We start from the raw sequence: 20,890 nt of genomic DNA, 5'->3' as shown, positions 1-20,890 counted from the left end.
TCAGGACTCAGGCTCCTCGGGCCTGTCCAGCAGAACCCAAAAGAGGAGTACACACCCAAGGGTAAGCTTCCCCCAGTTATCCAAGAGCCTGACGCCTCACTTACTTTCAGCCCAGTCTGGGAAACTTCTTGGGTACTTACGCAGAAATGGAAATTCATTGAAAATCTCAATGTACCATAAGAAAAGTCGTCTTTACAGAAATCAGAGACTAAAATGACCGATTAAGGTATCTTGTCCACCCCCTATTAGCACGAGATTGGTCCCTGAAGAACTTCAATAGTTCATTTTTAAATAACTCCAACAATGCATTTTTCCATCACAGAACTGCCTGGGAGACTGTTCTAATAGATTTCATTCTTAGAAAGTATACCCAAGATCCATCCTAATTTCTCCATTTCATAAGCTGCTCCTTGTACCATCCGAAATGATTCCAATAGCTCTTGCTGCATTCTCTCTGTGAGGCACTTGGCCGTAGCAGCCTTGTCATCATGTAGTTTGTAATTCTTTCTTATTTTGAAGAGGGACTGATTGATAGATTTGAAATTTGCTAAGTGCCTGTATGGTTAAAATATACACAGTCTCATAAAGCTGTGTTCTGTGGTGAAACAATCAGAAATCAAAGGGTTAAACTGAAGCAAGCATGATGTAAATTAAAGCAGATAGAGGTGCAAAGCATGGGATCTGACCAGCCTGGGTTCAAATCCTGGCTCCACCACCTGCTTAATGGTGTGTCCTTGATATGTTATAGCTCTCTGGGCTTCTGTTTCCATATGTATAAAATGGGAAAAAATATTGCCTATCTCAGAGCATTTTTGAAAAGATTAGGTAAAAGATCAAGGATCTGTCATAGAGTAACAATGATTAAGTAGTATCATCATTATTTTTTATTCTTTAAGTGGCTTAGATGCTAAAAGGATATACTAAGAGCAAGAAGTTAGGGCAACTCATTCACACCCAGAGTAGAAAGCCACAAACCTTCCTGTTTCCTGAACCAGCTGCATACATTTGCAACACTAGGCTGAACCTCTCAGGAGGAATTAGTTAGGGAGATAAGATGTCCTCATATTAAGAGTTAAACAACATGGCCAGGTGTGATGACTCACACCTGTAAATCCCAATACTTTGGGAGGCTGAGGCGAGAGGATCGCTTGAGGCCAGGAGTTCAAGACCAGCCTAGGCAACATAACAAGACCCTGCCTCTACAAAAAAAAAAAAAAATTTAAATTAAGCAGGCATGATGGCATATGCCTGTAGTCCCAGTACTCAGGAGGCTGAAGCAGGAGGATCACTCGAGCCCATGAGTTTGAGGCTGTAGTGAGCTATGATCGCATGACCACACTCCAGCCTGGGTAAGAGAGTAAAATCCTGTCTCAAAAAAATGAAAATAAAAAGAGTTAACATGACAATGAGATGGTAAGGTAGAGTCAACTAAATGCCAGGTAAGTGAGGAAAGGAAGGGTACAGGTCATGAACTGAGCCCAGAGAGACTTCATCTGGACTTGTCAGGGAAAAGCCAATGGCCTCCAAGCCAGAGGTCTACTCAGAGCCCTTAGTGCTCACTTCTAGGGATATAGTCTCTAGTGCAGTATTGGGGTATTTATCTGTAGGAAAAGATCAAAGTGGTATTAGATTGTTTATTTAATCAGATGGTCAGCCCAGCTAACCCTGTGTATTCATTTAGGGTTCTTCAGTTTATAAGTGATATATTAAAAAAATAATAATAACCTCTAAACCAGCTTAAGCAAAAAGATGAATTTATAGAATTGTTACTGGGTAGCTCCCAGATTGACCAAGCCTAAAAGAGCCCAGACGTAAGAGTAATGTTCAGGAACACTGGAACCCGGGAGATGGACTTCTTCAGGACTTGCTCTGTCTCTCAGAGCTGGAAAGCTGGAGAAAAATACATGAGACGTTTTAAGAAGGCTTGAATGTATGCCAGCATCAAAGAAAGTTGACAAGCAGCTGATTTGACTACAAAATCACAGATAGACTCAGAAATTGGAAGCATCAGCTGCTTCTGAAGGTGGGGACGAAACAGAAAACACTGGGCTAAATATCTTTATAAGAAGCATTTTGACACTCCCACATGCCCAACTTCATCATAACACAAAGCTGAACATTTACTCTGTGCTGAGGTCTGGAAAAGTTGTGGGCAGGGCTGCCATGGTAAAAACGGGGAAATTAAATACCAGGTGACATACTGAATCGGGAGCCTCCTTTTCATACCTGGCTCCCAGAAATCGGGCAACCCAGATTATGCCTCCTGAGCAATAGGTTGGCATTTGCCTCACTGACAAAATAACCAGTCCAGCAGACATACAGACCCTGATACAGTGACGTCTACCATCAACACATACAGCCCAGGCAAACACTGCTTCTGACCAGTGGCCCATTCTTAAATACCAACTGAAAAACAAAGATCACTGGACATTTGAGAAGGCTTCTGTTGTCCAAAACACAATGTGAACTAAACAGAAAGAACGTAGAAGGGGAAATTAAATAATTGAGACTCTCAAAGTGAAAAAAGAGAAGATACTGTAGGCTCTAATTTTAAAAAAATACACAGACCAAAAAATTAGCTCATGGAAATTATAAATATGATTGCAAAAATGAAAAAATTCAGTAAAGTAGAATATACAGTAAGGACATCACTAAGGAAGTAAAAGCTAAAATTAAAAATAAATAGTCACAGAGGAAAAGGAGGAGATTCTAAAAACTTACATAGGCCGGGCATGGTGGCTCACACCTGTAATCCCAGCACTTTGGGAGGCTGAGGCGGGCGGATCATGAAGTCAGGAGTTCAAGACCAGTCTGGCCAACATAGTGAAACTCTGTCTCTACTAAAAATACAAAAAAAAAAAAAAAAAAAAAAAATTAGCCAGGCATGGTGGCAGACGCCTGTAATCCCAGCTACTCAGGGGGCTGAGGCAGGAGTATCGCTTGAACCCAGGAAGTGGAGGTTGCAATGAGCGGACATCACGCCATTGCACTCTAGCCCAGGCAACAGTGTGAGACTCCATCTCAAAAACAAACAAACAAACAAAAGGCGACAGTGCGAGACTTCATCTCAAAAACAAACAAACAAACAAACAAACAAAAAACTTTAATAAAGGAAAAAAAGAGTCAGGTATTTAAATGGCAATCAATTGCTCAAGGCTAGAGTGTAACAGGATAATGTATTCAGAATCCTCCAGGGAAGTGATTTCCAACCAAGAAATCTATACACAGCCCTACTATTAATTATGTATATCTATGCAATTTTGGTTAAGACAATTTTTGTTCCATTCTCAAAAACATCCGGATTTGTATCTAAGTTTAAAATTTCTTAGCTGTGTGACCTTAGGCAAATAGCATCCCCTCTCTGGGCCTCAGGTTGCTCATCTATGTCACAGGGCTGTGAAAATTGAAAGAGATGTTGTCAAAATGGCAAGGAGTGCAAGACTTGCAGCATCTCAGGTAGTTCCTTTTCCCCACCCCATTTACCTCTGTCATTATCATCCTCATTTTCTCTGTCATCCATTATCTCTAACATCTCTGCTATTACTCACCAGCATTCACAACAAGAATTTGGAAAAAGATTACAATTCGGAGACTAGAAACTCACCTAATAGCTAAAATGGGAGGACTGGCTGAGCATAGGAAGGTCCTGAGGCAGTAGTGGAGAATTTGTTCAAGGAGATTGCTTTCTTCCCTTGGAAACCTTTACCTGAAATGTACAAGGCTTACAGGACAGGGGTTTTATTTGAAACCTGAGGTCAAGAAGTGACTGAGGAAGAGATTGCTTTATTTTCAGGATTTTTGTGAGCCAGTTGTTAAACATAGCCATTTTTTTTTTTTTTTTTTTTTTGAGACGGAGTCTCGCTCTGTCGCCCAGGCTGGAGTGCAGTGGCGCGATCTCGGCTCACTGCAAGCTCCACCTCCCGGGTTCACGCCATTCTCCCGCCTCAGCCTCCGAGTAGCTGGGACTACAGGCGCCCGCCACCACACCCGGCTAGTTTTTTGTATTTTTAGTAGAGACGGGGTTTCACCATGTTAGCCAGGATGGTCTCGATCTCCTGACCTCGTGATCCACCCGCCTCGGCCTCCCAAAGTGCTGGGATTACAGGCTTGAGCCACCGCGCCCGGCCCCTATAGCCATTATTTAAAAATTAAATTATAAAACTTACAATGAAATAAATTATATTAAAAACAAAAGTAATTGATACTACAAGCTCATTATTTCCTAATTATTTGACTATACTTTATAATTATCTATGTTCTTGGGCTTACTTATCATATCTGTTATTATCTGCATGTACATTAAGTGATATCATGTTGAGAGCTGACAATCAGCCCTGATAAGAGATTTACATCACAAAAATCAACAAATGCTACAAATCAGGACTTTTCTCAGAAAGACAGTTTTTAAACATTCACCAGCACATCACTGGCTGGGGATTCAGAGTACCAGATTCCAAATGTGTCTGGTTTTCCAAGGGTTCAATGAAAATGTATGTTTTGGCAACCTCCTCAGAAAACTTTCATCCCCTTAAATATGATGATTTCTACTAACCAACAAACATTGGAATGAATAAACTGTAGGGAAGGAAAAGCTTTTTCTCTACTCTCTTATGTTCCATAAATGGAGCCTGTGAATTAAACTGACAAAAGACAGACTAACACAAGAAAAGCATACAAATTTTATTTAATGTAATATTTTATGTGCATGGAGTCTTCACAGAAAAGAAGTGAAAAAACAAAAGAAGTGGCTAGACTTGGGGGCTTATATCCCATTTTAACAAAGGATGATAAATTATGGAGAAGTGACTAGTCAAAGGAGAGGGAGTTTGGGCTTCTAGGAGCAGTAAATTGTGGGAATGTAAATATATGGAGGAAACTAATGGTAGATAAGAATTATTCAGTAAGGTTTGTTAATGCAGAGTCATCTAGGTGTGGGCCCTCTGTCTCCAGTGATAAGAGTTGCTTTTCTCATACTAGTACAGGAGAGGGGGGCAAATTTATGCCACCATCACAAAGGGAAATTTATGTTCTGCTTTTAGGAAGATAAGGGGAGGGTAGAGAGCTCTTCCTGTGTCTACTTTTTCTCAGTTGCCTTCAGTTCAAAATAATCCTTATGCCGAAGTGGCATGTTTTGGGGTGACATGTCCTGATCTCCTTTAGAATGAATGAATAAATATCCAGAAAGCTGCTCTTAATATGCAGAGCTTTCTTTAACACATGAAACAGACTTCTAAAACCATATAATTCAAAACATCATCCATGAACCAGCAGCATTGGCATCACCTGGGAATTTGTTAGAAAAGCAAAATTTTAGGCCCTTTCATAAGACTACTAACTAGGAATCTGCATTTCAACAAAAAGTTTGAGAAGCCTTACTGTAAATGTCAGCCCTGGCCAGCTAGTCAGAATGCTTTCCCTTCCTGCCTGAAACTCTACCAATAAGAAATCCATTGCAATTAACAGCCTTTAAAAAGCCAAATACCTCTGGGTGGTTTAATGACCCAGCCCTAAGAACAATTTGTTAGAAGAGATTTCTTTCTTCCCTTTGAACCTTTACCTGAGATATACAGTGCTTACCGGACCAAGGTTTATTTGGAAAAGACAGAGGAAAGCTAAAGGGAAGATAATGCAGTCACTCTTGGAATCACTGCCATAACCTAATGCAGTTTCTTCCTTCTTTTCCCCCCTACAGTCTATTCTCCCCTTAGCAGCTAGACCAGCTTTTTAACATGCAGATCAGATTGTGGAATCTCTTCCCATTGCATTGAGAATAAAACCCATACTGCTTACCTGGACTAAAATACCCAGAAGAATATGCCCCTGTGTTCTGTCAAGCCTCAGTTGTGCTGGCCTGTCTCCTGTCTGGGTGCCAGTGGCTTTCTCTGCCTTTAGGCTCTATACTTGCACTTCCCTCTCCCTGAACTCTCTGAACCTGGCTGTCCCGGCCAGTTCTTCCCTGACTAGCTCCTTCTCACTCACTTGGTCTACGTTTAAATATCTCCTTTCAGTGAGGCCACTGCTGACCACCTAGCCTCCGCTGTCACTCTGTCACATCACGTGCTTGATTTTCTTTATAGCACTCATCACCATTAGAATGTGTCAGACTCATTTGTCTGCTTTTTAATTTCCTGTGTACCTCAAAACACATAAACTCATGCACAGTCACAAACTGAGTATAAGCTCCACGAGAACAGGGACTTTGTTGACACTCAGGGACTCTGTTGACAGGGACTTTGTTGCCTGGCACAAAGTGCTCAATCAACACTGTAGAGCAGATGCATGTGTGAACTATCGATTGCAGGACAAAGTGCTCCACCGTCCACCACCACCAAGGCCAGCCCTGCACCACCCTGAACAGGAAAGCAAACCATTTTGCTCTACATTTTTCTGCTTCTTACACTCTGTGGCTGGTCTCCTACTCCCACAACACCCCTGATATTGGTATTATGGGTATTCTACTGTGAAGAAGTTTGAAGAGGGTTCCATGAGGCAAGCTAGTTTGAGAGCTTAGAAATCTCAATGATGGCAGGTCCTAGAGTGGTTCTGACTCAGGATGCCAGACCTGTCTCCAGAGACTCATGGAGATGCCAGAAGTCAATTTTGTAAACCATTAGATGCTCATGAATACCTGATTATGGCAGGGTCTTTTGTGGGAGGTCACATTACTGAAAGTTTGCTTGCTAAGTGGGAAGTCCAAGAAAGAAGGCTTTAAGGGTGTGATGCCTACCCCTACACACACACACACACACACACACACACACAGAGAGAGAGAGAGAGACACATTTGTGCATAACTATTAAAAAGATGGGATGACTGTGCAGGAAGACACAGCACCAGCCCCCAAGGCACTGCTCAGGGCTGAATGGTCCCCCTGGGTGGGCCTCTGTAACCCTCTTCATCTGGGATTGCATTGCTGAGCAGGTGTCTCCTAACTGCTGGGTCATTTCTAGACACAGGTTCAATATGTTCAACACAGCCACCAGGACAGGGTACTTTTTTGCCTCTTTTGTTTCCTATCCAGGCATCAGGCATCTCTCCGAGGACAGCCTACGTGCCTCCATTTGTAGGGCTTTGGGTCTTGCTGTAGCTCCCAAGTACCAGCTACTTGCAGCATGGTGGGATCACTAGGCTTTTGTAGTCTGCCCTGGGAACCCATCTTGCACTTAACCTATTACTTATATAGGAACAGGTACTCTGGGTTCATAAGAATCACTGACATAAATTAAAAGGCACTGTATTCTCTATATACCTGTTAACACTGTATCTCAGAGGTGAAAATCCCATGGGGCTTTAGCATCCTTCGTGTCTTCTATCTTCATATTTTAACATTGTCATAAACAGTGTAGACAATTCTCTTCTTCCTTCCTTCCTTCCTTCCTTCTAAAGAAGTCTTCCTTGTTTCTCCATTTCAGGCTTTTGCCTTATGAAGTACATACTTTTAGGGTATCTGCTTAGCCCCTGTCTCTCCCCACTTTCTTTAGGATTGTCTCTCATCTATTGACACGTCCACTAGAGTAACAGGAGAAAGTGAAGGCTGCAGAAAGAGAAGATGCACAAAACAACGTGAGAACATATCATCCTGTACCCTGTGGGCTTCCAGCTCATCCTTAGAGCTTGCCTTCCTTGAGGGCCACACACCACCACACATCCTTTAGTAACAGCTCCTGTGTGAAAGGGCTTTCCTCACTGGTAAACAGAATCAATCTGGGAGACTACTTCTTCATCCTCCGTCCCTCTCTGCTTCAACTGGCTTTTCATTCCTTCCTCATTTTCCTCTTTTGGGCCCTTCCTCGGTCTTTTTGCAGCCATCATAAGGCCCCTGGGATGAGCAGTCAGCCCCTGGCCATCCTTACCTCAGGGATCCTAGCTGCCCGTGGGCTTGAAGCAAGGGTCTCAGAGAGAGGGGTCAGGAAGAAGAGAGTACCGAGGGGTTCCCCAGGTCTTCTGCTGCTGGAGATGTGCACAACTGATTCTGTGGGAGAAATCATATGCCCACTACCCACCCTCAAATCAGGGACATTTGGATCTTTGGGAAAGGGGCTAAGAAGAGGTGGGCATGGGGTCTTAGACACAATCTTGAGGGAGGTCTTGGCCCATTTGGTAATGATGGCAGATCTGGAGAACCTAATGTACTCCACTTGGGGGAAGGGGCCGGAGCCAAACCCCTCCTTCTCAGGCCTGACTCCTCCTCACTCCTGCTCCCTTCCCACCTCAGCCACCCCTTTCAGCAGCTCTGGCCTCCAGCATCTCCTCCCTACAGGTCACCCCCCTTCTCCTCCCCAATCCCAACTCCATTTAAACACAACAGAAGCAAATTATTTATGAATAGCCCTAATTTACAATGCATCCATAATGGCTGGGAAGACACCGATAATTTATTTAATGAGCAAAGACATATGATTCACAAACAATGATTCCAGTCAGAAATTGGCGTCATTAATTTTCTGTAAGCCCTCTGTTACGATTCAGCACCCAGGGAGTGCCTCAGACCCACAAATCTCCTGAGCACTTCTATTACTCCAGCCTGAGCCCAGCTCAGGTGCAGGTCCAGCATCATCACCCTGCTCATGGGCCTTGCCACCTAGCCATGCTTAGCAGTTGCCCCCACACAGCCTGCTCTCCAGAAACCTTGCCAACCTGCCATGCAATTGATCTACCTGTGTCTGTTAATGGGAGATCATGCCAGGCCAGACATTCCTGAGGGCCTTGACCCACAGATCCCCAACCCACCCACAAGTATGGGCCATAATGTGGTCTGTGCCAGCCACCAGAGCTCTACTAACAGGTCACAGACCAGGAAACTGCCAACATGAGCCTGGCATTAAGACATTATGGATGTTTTCTGCATAAGGCTAGCCAATTTTCCCAGAACCATTTATTAAATAGGGAATCCTTTCTCCATTGCTTATTTTTGTCAGGTTTGTTGAAGATCAGATGGTTGTAGATGTATGGTATTATTTCCGAGGACTCTGTTCCATTGGTCTATATGTCTGTTTTGTTACCAGTACTGGACCTTTTCCTTACACCTTATACAAAAATTAACTCAAGATGGATTAAAGACTTACTTAAATGTAAAACCCAAAACCATAAAAACCCTAGAAGAAAATCTAGGCAATACCATTCGGGAAATAGGCATGGGCAAAGACTTCATGATGAAAATGCTAAAAGCAATTGCAACAAAAGCCAAATTTGACTAATGGGATCTAATCAAAACTAAAGAGCTTCTACACAGCAAAAGAAACTATCATCAGAGTGAACAGGCAACCTATAGAATGGGAGAAAATGTTTGCAATCTACCCATCTGACAAAGGTCTAATATCCAGAATCTAAAAGGAACTTAAACAAATTTACAAGAAAAAAACAAACAACTCCATCAAAAAGTGGGCAAAGGACATGAACAGACACTTCTGCAGTCAACAAACATATGAAAAAAACCTCAACATCACTGATCATCAGAGAAATGCAAATCAAAACCACAATGAGATACCATCTCATGCCAGTCAGAATGGCAATTATTAGAAAGCCAAGAAACAATAGATGCTGGAGAGGCTATGGAGAAATAGGAACGCTTTTATATTATTGGTGGAAGTGTAAATTAGTTCAACCATTGTGGAAGACAGTGTGGCTGTTCCTCAAGGATCTAGAACCAGAAATACCATTTGACCCTTTGAGTATATACACAAAGGAATATAAATCATTCTACTATAAAGACATGCACGCATACATTTATTGCAGCACTATTTACAATAGCAAAGACATGGAACCAATCCAAATGCCCATCAATGATAGACTAGATAAAGAAAATGCAGTACATATACACCATGGAATACTATACAGCCATAACAAGGAATGAGATCCATGTCCTTTGCAGGGACATGGGTAGAGCTGGAAGCCATCATCTTCAGCAAACTAACACAGGAACAGAAAATCAAACACCACATGTTCTCACTCATAAGTGGGAGTTGAACAAGGAGAACACATGGACACAAAGAGGGAAGCAACACACACCCAGCCCAGTTGGGAGGTTGGGGGCAAGAGGAGGAAGAGCATTAGGACAAATAGCTAATGCATGCGGGGCTTCAAACCTAGATGATGGGTTGATAGGTGCAGCAAACCACCATGGCACAAGTATACCTATGTAACAAACCTACACATTCTGCACTTGTATCCCAGAACTTAAAATAAAAACTAAAAATTAAAAAAAAAAGACATGACAGGTGTCGATATTTTCAACTGCTAGACACCTAACCTTGAAGAACAGACATGCATCCTGTCCATGTGCCCCAGGGTCTTCACCTTGGGATGGGGAGGGGGAGACAGAGATCATGAAAACTCTGCCTGAGCTTCAGTGTCCTAATTCCCCCTTCTCACAGAACACTCAGCGTGACCTCATCTTTCTTATCACCTAAACATATGTGGACTACAGTTTGTTGCCCACATGAATTTTAATATTTTTAATTTCATTATTTTATTCAATTTATACAAGCATATGGTTAAAGAAATAAACAGTTCTACAAAACTCATATTCATACAACAAAGAGAAGTCTCCCACTACCACCATCCCCATTTTCATTAAGTATTCATCTCCATATCTTGAAAAATTAGCCTTAGATTACTACTTTGTTGTTGTTGTTGTTGTTGTTTTCAATCTCATTCACTCTTGTCTTCCCTCTATAAAATACAAAGGCTTAGTTCTCTTTCACCTCACCTCTTTCTCTACACACATATTTCTTGCCTGGGGGTCAGCAAACAAGGGCCACCTGTTTTTGTAAACAAGATATAACTGAAATACAGTCATGTCCATTTGTTTATACTTGTCTCTGGCTGTTTTAGTGCCAGGACAGCAGAGTTGAGTAGTTGTGACAGAATCCATGTTGCCCACAAAGCCTAAAATATTTATTATTTGACTCTTTACAAAAATGTTTGTCAACTTCTGGCAGTCCCTGCAGTCTATGAATAAGCTGAGTTATAGATCAATATTCAGTGATTCCATTACCATAACTATCTAAATGCCATTCTCAACTGAGTTGAGTAGTGTACTATGTGTACTTTTCCTTTCCTGTACCTTTTGTTTATACTCACATTTGTAAATGCCCTTTATGTTTATTTGTTTGCTTTGAAGTACTTGTACTTAATACTAACTTTAACAAATTCTCCCCCAGTTGTGCAAATCTGTTTAAATGCATTAAGGTATCAATTTTATCTACTTGAAGATAATTTCTTTATGAGTTTACTGGCCTGCACCAATATAAACTGGTAGTGCTCCATCCTGAAGCACAGCCATCATCCTGGAATCTGCTTTCCTCATTATGCAGGAGGGTCCTGTTGCCTCTATTCTATACTCAGTCCCCTATTTCCAGAATCTATGTCATTCACTTTCTTGATTTACTCTAATTTTGAAGGAGCACATATTCCACTATCATCCCTACCCACCTCCACCACCAAAAAAAAAAAAGAGGAGGTACACTTTTTGAGACTTTAAATGTCTGAAAATGTCTTTATTCCATCCTCAGATTAATTTATTGTTAGATTGAATGTCTTAGTTAGCTCAGGCTGCTATAACAAAACACCGTAGATGGGGTGGCTAAATAATAGACACTGATTTCTCAGTTCTAAAGGTTAGAAGTCTGAGATGAAGGTACCAGTATGGTCAGATTCTGGTGAAGGCTCTCTTCCTGGCTGACAGGTGGCTGTTTCTTGCTATATCCTCACATGCAGAGAGAGTGAGAGTGAGAGTTCTTTAGTCTCTTCCTCTTCCTACAAGGACACTAATTCCATCATGGTGACTCCACCCTCATTACCTCATCTAAACTTAATTACCTTCCAAAGGCCCCATCATGTAATACCATCACATTAGGGGTTATGGTTTCAACATGTGGATTTGGGGAAGGGACACAGCCATACAGTTCATAACAATGGGTATAGAATTAACTGATGAAAACTATTTTTGCTTGGAAATCCGAGGACATTTCCCACTGTTTTCTATCCGTGTTGCTGTTGAGAAGACACCACTCTGATTCCTGATCATCACTGGGTTTTGTATGTTTTTATGTTGATAGTGTAAATGATCTATTTTTCCCGGTGTTTTAAAGTTTCACAATGTGCCTTGACCTCAGTAAATTGCTATTGTGTAGGTGGGGCACAAGTGGGCCCTTTTAGTCTAGAAGCTCACTTCCTTCCATTTCGGGACATTTTTGAATTATTTATTTGATGATTTCCCTTCTGCCAAATCTCTATTGTTTTCTGGAACTCCAGTTATTTGAAAGTTACGTCTTATGAATTATCCTCTAATTTTGTTTATCTTTTTTCTCATTTTCCATCTTGTGGTTTTGACTCATGTTCTGGAAATGGTTTCAACTTCATCTTCTAATCCTTTTGTTAATTTCTTAGTATTGCTGTCATTGTACTGTCACTGTATTCTCTAAATGTCACTTTTCCTTAGCCTCCTATTCTTTTCTGATCTCTGTGAGAATATTAATAATTATTTTCCCAGGTTTTATTTTCTCTACTATTCTGCTTCCTCCCAGTAGTGCTAAGTTTATGTGTTTTGGCCCCAGTCCGTCACATTAGATACTTCCTCAATTGACTGATTATTTCCTAGCTGTCCATTCATGTTTAAAAATGGAACACTGAGAAACCAAATAAAATCTTTTTGGGGGCCTACTCAGTCATGGGTTATAGGATAGTATGGCTGGACCATTTCTCCAAGTATCTTTAATGTTGCTATCTTTCATCTTTCCTCTTAGAAAGAGTCGAATCTGCAGAGAAGGCAGGCATAAATCTGGCTGCCAGTAGGATGGTAGACTTGGATCTCAGTATCTGACATGTAACTGCCACTTAATCACCCTGCTTTCACAATGATACCCCCACTTTCAACTGTGCCTGGTGTTACATCAGTTCAGAGACTCTCTGCTTTTAATATTTCCAGAAAACAAATCTGTAAACCTTTTGGCTACTGATTGGCAGTGTGCAGTGGAGAAGATGAGGGGTGAGGGAGCTGTGCAGCTTCTAATTTCATCATAAAGTAGACTTTGACCCAGTTCTATTTTAACTCTACCTTCAACCCCACTTCCAGGGGTACCTGGTAATACTAGTTATAAAGACTTTTGAGAGTTCTGGAACAGAAACTGGGTTGCTTCTTGACTTTTCCTATCACTGACAGTATTTTGCTTTATTTTGGCAGCTGAGTCACTTATCACTCATACAGTCTTCCCCACTGCCGTATTATTGTAGATGTCATATCCTCTCCTGCTCTTCTTGTCCTTATAAGGGTATTTTTCTCCTTTTGTGGATCCCTTACTGTCTCTTACATGATGTTTCAGAGTAGATAAAAACTAAGTAGTCAATCTGCCACCTTTCAAAGAAGTCTCTCCATATAAAACCGGTGAACATCACCCCTTTCTCTGTATCATTAACCTTCCCTACCAGACCTTACTCCACACAATGCTCATAGCAGTTACTCAGTAAATAGTAGACTGGCCCCACATCAGCACTATCTGAACGTTCGTGGAATGGCTGATACGTCTCCTCGCAATGTCATCACTTAAAGCCTCACCCATATTTACCTTCTTTGTCTTTCTTTCTCCAGACCAGGTGCCGTGCACGCTGAACCTGTGATCTCCAGATAGAGCCCTGCTCTCTCCCACATCTGAGTCTCTACATATGCTCTTCCCTGTAACTAGAATGTGAGCTTTCTTCTTTGTTAACTCTCAGTTTGAGATTAAGGTCTGTTCTATAAATCACTAACCCTTACCACGAAATTTTGGGTTATTTGGCCTTTGTGCACTCAGGTAACTACGTATTCACCCTTTTGTAGCACTTGAAGTGGATATATACATATATATGTTTACTTACTTTTTCTGCCACTAGAATATCAGTTTGTCTAGAACAGAGTTTGTATTATTAACCTCAGGCATCCTCAAGCCCTAACTCAGTGCCTATAATTGGATACACTTTGGGAAGTAAAAAAGGGAGGGAAAGCTTGTGTGAAAAGTAGAAAGAGAGAAAGAGAGAGAGAGGAGGAATACAGGAAGAGAGGGAGGGATTAATCCTGGCATTCAGTTCCATTTGACCTGTTTCTTCATTCAACCCATTTTCAGTTCACAGTTGACTATTTTCCATTAACTTGTATGGTACATTTTATTATTGCTCTCAAGCACGTGCTGCCCATCCTTATAGGAAGATTTTAGTCCCTACACCATTGGCAGCAGATTTAGCCATATGACAAGTCTTGCCCATTGAAATGTGAGTGGAAGTGATGTGCCACTTTAGAACAGAAGCTTTAAAACTATTGTGTGGTTCATCCATATTTCCTTGTTTTTACCACAAGACCAACAATGTCCCAGATTAGGATTGATTACTTTTTCTGGAGCCTGAAAAGAAGGTGATGTGGAGCAGAGCTACAGTTGATCTGCAGTGAAGCTGACCTCCATGCAGACAGAGAAATAAACCTTTGTTATTGTAAGCCACAGATTGCACAATAACTTAGCCTAAGCTGAATTACAGGTACAGCTGGTGACATTGCCATGGGTATTCAATACAAGAAGTGTCATAAAATTTGAGAACTTAACAGTTAAAGAAGGTCGTCTTATTAGCCTCGCATCCAATAGAACAATCTTCTGCCCAGTTCCCTGGGCCTTTTAAATTCTGCCCAAATTCCTTTGATATCAGGGAAGGAAGTTCATCAGATTGTAGTTCAGTTCATTTCATTACTGGAATCCAACTTGTTCAAATATTCCAGTTGGTTTTCCCCAACTGGTTCTAGTTCTGCTACCTGGAGCCACCCAGAACAATTCACTCTGTATTCCATTGCATAGAACTTCTTCAGTTTTTAGAAGTTTAGTCATGTCCAAACTAAACGTTTCCTGTCCTTATTTTGTTAAAGGACTTAGAAGATGAGACTGAAGCTCTTCTGACTCTTTAGGATGAATAAAAATGTTCTTTCTAGTTCAAGTGTCCTCTGATTCCTTGTATATTCCACAAATGGAAAGAGTCCTTTACAAATAAATTTTCCTCAGTTTTACAATTTTAAAATTCACAGAAACATGCAATCAATTAGCTTGACTTTTAGCAAAATAAATTACAAATATTTTACCAATGTGCTTTCAAAAAAGCCTTTTTTAAATGCACATGATTTGGTTAACATGTCTTAAACTAAGGCACATTTTAAATGCTTCCAAACAGTCAAGAGGAATACAGCCCTATGTAGATATCACTGCATTCTTAGGAAACCCATAATGACTTTATTCTAATGAGCTTTTCACTGAGTTATGCAGTGTGTTGCTTTTGAATACCCAAAGAGGCAATTGTTAGAAAAAACAGACTGATCAACTCCAGAAGGTAGAAGAAAGCCATGGTCAAGTAACAGCAAAAAAGAAATTTACCTTTGAATAAACAGCTTCCTTTCTCTCATTGATCCTTTCTATTTAATTACAAAAGTAAATCATGGATGTATACTTATCACGACAAATTCAAACACTGTTGAACTCTACCAAGTACACTGTCCAATAAAGCTTTCTGTGATGATGGAATGTTCTGTATCTGCACAGTTCAGTACAGTGGCCATCAGCCACCTGTGGCTGTTGAGTGTATTTGAAATGGAACCACTGAAGCAGAGGACCCGATTTTCATTTTTATTTAATTTTAATTAGCTTAAATTGAAATACCCATAGGTGACTAGTGGCTACCATATTTTACAGCATGAATACAGAATAAAAAGTAAAATCACATTGATCTTCAATGTCAATAAGAAGCCACCAGCACTTTGGGAGGCCGAGGTAGGCGGATCACCTGAGGCCAGGAGTTTGAGACCAGCCTGGCCAACATTTGGTGAAACCCCATCTTCCAGAAACACAAAAATTAGCCGGGCGTAGTGACAAATGCCTGTAGTCCCAGCTACTTGGGAAACTGAGGCAGGAAAATCGCTTGAACCGGGGAGGCAGAGGTTGCAGTGAGCTGATATCGTGCCACTGCACTCCAGCCTGGGCAACACAAGACTCTGTCTCTTAAAAAAAAAAAAAAAAAAAACACGAAGTCACTGCTAATAGTTTGGTATATTCCTTGGTCAATTTTGGGGGTAGTATGCTATCTGTTATGTCTAAGCAATACAGTGTCTTACTGCATGTGCCCCTTTTTTTTTTTTTTTTTCTTTTTTTTTGAGACGGAGTCTGGCTCTGTCGCCCAGGCTGGAGTGCAGTGGCCCGGATCTCAGCTCACTGCAAGCTCTGCCTCCCTGGTTCACGCCATTCTCCTGCCTCAGCCTCCCGAGTAGCTGGGACTACAGGCGCCCGCCACCTCGCCCCGCTAGTTTTTTGTATTTTTTAGTAGAGACGGGGTTTCACTGTGTTAACCAGGGTGGTCTCGATCTTCTGACCTCGTGATCCACCCGTCTCAGCCTCCCAAAGTGCTGGGATTACAGGCTTGAGCCACCGTGCCCGGCCTGCATATGCTCTTGAGGGCCGTAGGCTATATTTCAATTCTGTGTCTATTACATATTAGATATGTGACCCTGAGCAAGTTCATTAACCTCTCTGTCCTCAGTTTCCTCATCTACAACATGAGGCTAATAACAGTAGCTACCTCTTAGGGATCTTATGAGAAGTAAATTATTCAATACGTTCAAAGACCTTAGAACAGTTTCTGGTACATAATAAGCACTAAATCTTATTGAATATTAGTATTAATATTATTGTATACACATTATTCTTTGGCATATTTTGCATTTTCTGCTTCAGAAAGCTTTCCATGTGAGAACACATATATCTACCTTATTTTTTAAATGTGAGCTTTGCTTTTAATTATAGAAGTAACATATGCACATGATTTTTAAAACCAGAATAGTAAAAATCTCCTGACTTTGATTTTCAGAAATAGTAGAGTAGGTAATTCAGATCGATTGTCCTCTAAGATACTGGAAGAATCATATCAAACATTTTTTAACTGTTTAGAAGAACTTAAAAGTTAACAAAACTGGAGAATTAGCAAGCTAGTATTTGGGGGAGAACAGAGGTACAGGGAGAAGAGCCCAGTCTTTGGCACTGATGTTTCCCTGACAGACTAACAAGGGATCCAAATGTTGGGATTATCAATTATCAGTGAAATAACTGTGCTTATGCTCAAGGAAATAAAAGGCAAGATTCAGAATTTCAGAAGAGAACTAGAAACTATAGAAAAGAATCAAGTGGAAATCCTAACACTGAAAAATACAACAAAATAACAAAGATAAATTACTCACTAGATGAATTCAACTGCAGATTGGAAACATCTGAAAAGCAAATTAGTGGCTTAGAAGTAAAGTTAGGAGAAAATATTCAGCATAGAGCATGGGGAGATAAAAGGATAGGAGAAAAAAAAGCAGAAGCAAGGGTATGCATCAATCAGGGTTCTCCAAAGAAACAACCAATAGCATATACAGAGTTATATATAAGGGGAGATTGGTCTCACATGATTATATAGGCTAAGTCCCGCAATGTGCCACCCGCAGTCTGGAGAACTAGGAAAGAGACAGGTGTAATTCAGTCCCAGCCCAGAGGGCTAAGAGCCGTGGGTTAGGGTGGGGGTGGGGGCTGGTGTAGGTCTTAGAGTCTGAACAAAAAACATCCAGGAGAAGATGGATGGTTTTTGTTTTTTTTGTATTGTTTTGTTTCCCTTTTTCTTACTTCTTATTTCATCCGAGCCCTCCACAGATGGGATGATGCTGGCCCACACTGGTGAAGGTAGATCATCTTTATTAAATCTACCAATTTACATATTAATCTCTTCTGGAAATACCCTCACAGGCACACTCAGAAGTAATGTTATACCAGCTATCTGGGCATTCCTTAATCTAGTCAAGTTGACCCATAAAATTAACCAGCACAGGGCAAAAGATATTCAGGATTCTGTGAAGTCTAACGTGTTTAAATGAAATCTTAGAAGGAGTCAAGATGAACTATAAAAAGACAGTAGTATTTGAAGAGAGAATGGTTGAGAACTTTCCAAAACATATGCAAGACATCAGCCAATAAGTCAATAAGCCCAATGAACCACAAACAGAAGGAGCCAAAATTAAAAACAAACGAACAAAAACATCCTGTGCATATGAAAACTACAGCAATGCAAAGACAACAAGAAAATCAGCTGAAGAAAAATGTTAGCTAAACCTTCTAAGGAGTAACAATAAAACTGAAAGTTAATTTCTCAACAGAAACAATAGAAGCCAAAATCAGCTGAATGGCCTCTTAAAAGTGCTGTAAGAGAAATAAAAACACCGTAAACCTAGAATTTCAGTGAAAACATCTTTTAAAAACAAAGGTTAAAAAAAAAGGCTTGCAGAAAAAATCTGACAGAATTCATCACCAGTGGACTCTCACCAATGGCAATACTAAGGGCTCTCTAGAGGCAGAAGAAAAATTATCTCTGCGGAAGGCTAACACGATAAGGCAGAATGAAGATCAATAAAAACAGGGATAAGTCTATATAAATATTGAGTTATGAAACTGGAATAATAAAGTCTCAAGAGGTTTAAAGTATCTTTAAATTAAAATACACAGAGAGAGTAAATGAAAATTAATGTGTGCTAAGGTCCTTGCATTATTTTGGAGGGGGAAATTTCCAATTAATATTAAACTTTTATAAATTAATGATGCAAGTTGAAATATCTAGGGAGATCATTCTATTTCTAATTCATAGAGTTTTTATGATAAATAGATTTTGAAGCCTTTCAAATGGTTTTTCCAAATCTTTTAAGACTATCATCTAATTTCCCCCTGCTTAAATTATTAATGTGGTAAATTCATTAATGAAATTTTCAACATTAAACCAATCATGAGACCCTGCAATATAACAATTTTGACATCACCTACTATATTTTTATGTATATTGCCCTGATTAAATCTGCCAATATTTTGGGGATTTTGTAATATATTTGCACCTAGGTTTATAAGTTAATTGACTCACAATTTACTGTTCTTTTACTATGTCTGCCAACTTTTGGAGCCAGGGTGATTTTAATACTATAAGTTGAACTGGGAAGTGTTCCATTGTTTTCAGTTGTCTAAATGACTTTGAAAAAAATTGATCTTATCCTTTACTTTAACATTTTAAAAAATTATCTGTAAAACTACCTGAAGCTATTTGTTTTATTTTGTTTTGTTTTGTCGTGGAAGGATTACTTTCTGTTTTCATTATACCAGTTTTGTTCAATTATATTTTGTGCATGTGTGTGCTTTATCATTTGGGGGTCCCGTTTCAAAGAACTAACTTTTGGTTATGATGATCTTATTTATTATGTATTTGTTTTCTGTTTCTTTACCTTTAGCTCTTACCTTTTATTATCTCATTACTTCTCTTTTTCTTGTAAATAACTCTTTTGTTCTTTTTTGAAGTTCTTAGCTTTGACACTTAGCTCATTAAATTTCAGCCTGTTCTAATAAAAGTTGTGAAAAATACTTATAAAGGCTGAGTGTGGTGGCTCATGCCTGTAATCCCAGCACTTTGGGCGGCCAAGGCAGGCAGATGTCTTGAGGCCAGGAGTTTGAGACCCGCCTGGCCAAAATGGTGAAACCCTGTCTCTACTGGAAAAAAAAAAAAAAGAGCCGGGCATGGTGGTGCATGCCTGTAATCCCAGTTACTGGGGAGGCTGAGGCCGGAGAATCGCTCAAACCCAGGAGGCAGAGGTTGCAGTGAGTGGAGATCACGCCACTGTACTCCAGCCTGGGCGACAGAGTGAGACTCTGTCTCAAAACAAAAGAATAAAGAAGACTGATATGATTTTTTCTTAAGTATTGTGTGAGCTTTGTCACAAGTTTTGATATATAGTATTTTCATTATTATTTAATTCTGAGTATTTTTTTTCTCCTTATGATCGATTCAGAGATGCCTTACATTTTCCAAAAGAACTAATTTTTTTATCCCAAGTTTCTTTTTCTTTTTGTAAATGTCCTTATAGACATACAGTGTGGTGTGTATGATATAGATTCTTTGGTATTTCAGAGTTGTTTTGTAACCTAAAGCATGGTCAATATTTGTAGAAGCTCCATGTGTGCTTAACAAAAATATGCTTGCTTTAATTAATTGGTAAATGTTTCTAAATGCATCTGTATTAAATCAATCCCATTAATTGTGTTGTTTAGAAAACAATTTACAAAATCAATTGCATTTCTGCACACCAAAAATAAACAGTTAGAAACTGGAATTTTTAAAAGATACCAACCATTTACAATGGTATTAAAAAAATTGAGTACCTGACAAAGCATGTTAAGACTTCTGTGAAGAAAATCATAAAGTGTTATTGAAAGGCAGTAAATAAGATTTAAATAACTGAAGAGAGACACTTTGCCCATAGTTTGGAAGTCTCAATATTATAGAAAAGTCAGTTTTCCCCATTATGTTTGTGTGTGTGTGCAAATTGACAAATGACTCGAAGTACAAATAACCAAGAATATTTAAGACAGGCTTAGGGAAGAATGAAATCTCAATATTTATTATAAAACTGTGATAATTATAACAGTATGGAATTGATGCAGGGAGAGACAAATAGATAAATAAGGCATTTTGGTCCTATAGAAATAGAGAAAAAAGAAAAAAAGATAAATAAGGCAGTGTGGAAACCCAGAAACAGATGCAATATGAGTGTGTACTTTATGACAGAGGTGATGCTGCAAATCAGTGGGGAAAGTTTTCTCAATAAATACAGCTGGAGCAATAGGTTATCCTTATTCAAAAAGAAAATAAATTTAACACCTACTTCTCACTATATACAAAACTTATTTCCAGGTAAATTACAATTCTAACTATGAAAGTTAAAACTAAAACTTTACTTTTTAAAAATAAGTTTGGGGTACAAGGTGCAGATTTCTTACGTGCATATATTGCATAGTGGTGAAGCCTGTGATAAAAGTGTACCCAAAAA

The sequence above is a fragment of the Theropithecus gelada genome, chromosome 2 (assembly GCF_003255815.1).
Source record: "Theropithecus gelada isolate Dixy chromosome 2, Tgel_1.0, whole genome shotgun sequence".
In the NCBI taxonomy this organism is placed as follows: domain Eukaryota; kingdom Metazoa; phylum Chordata; class Mammalia; order Primates; family Cercopithecidae; genus Theropithecus; species Theropithecus gelada.
The sequence above is the reverse complement of the archived record's forward strand: the minus strand, read 5'-3'. Positions refer to the sequence as shown.